Here is a 557-nt window from a genome sequence, read left to right as displayed (position 1 = left end):
TCAAATGCCAAGTTCCCACACTCCCACGCACACCCAACCCCCGCTCCCCCCACCCACCGGAAACCCCACATTACCTAAACATCAAAACAAAATAAATTCAAACTCCTTTTCTCCCCCCCCCCCAACCGTCGTGTGAAAAGGCCTATACCAACACGGCGGCAACACGTGACAACACCGCAGGGGGAGGGGAGGGAAACCCCACCCCCACCCACCCGCCCGACATTACAAATTGCAGGTAAAAAGCATTTATCAAATTCCTCTGCTATGACTCATACTACAGGAACGCACACTCCCCTTCCCCTCCCCCTCCCCACCATAACCCATAACACCCTAACCCAGTACAGACAGCTGGTCGTAATAACCGCCCTTATGACGCCTGTGCAAAAGGGCGGTAACTCGAGAGCTTGCGGTACATGCGGTTGCAACTGCGCATGCGTGACGTCGGGAACAGCGTTGCAAAGGGCTAGACCGTCCGGACTCTCGCGAAACAATGGCTTCCAAAGAAATGAAAAAATAACCCAGCATATCCTAATAACATATTTAAATCCATATTTTTT

The 557-nt window shown here is 51.7% G+C and overlaps 1 protein-coding gene across 1 annotated transcript in view; it reads right to left on the bottom strand.

Moving 5' to 3' along the window:
- The window catches only part of LOC119594505 (cell division control protein 42 homolog), a 178192-nt gene that overhangs the window by 2576 nt on the left and 175059 nt on the right, over window positions 1–557 (bottom strand). The gene's annotated exons all lie outside the window — the stretch shown is intronic.

This window comes from Penaeus monodon, chromosome 34, assembly GCF_015228065.2.
Source record: "Penaeus monodon isolate SGIC_2016 chromosome 34, NSTDA_Pmon_1, whole genome shotgun sequence".
Taxonomy (NCBI): Eukaryota; Metazoa; Arthropoda; class Malacostraca; order Decapoda; family Penaeidae; genus Penaeus; species Penaeus monodon.
The sequence above is the reverse complement of the archived record's forward strand: the minus strand, read 5'-3'. Positions and strand labels throughout refer to the sequence as shown.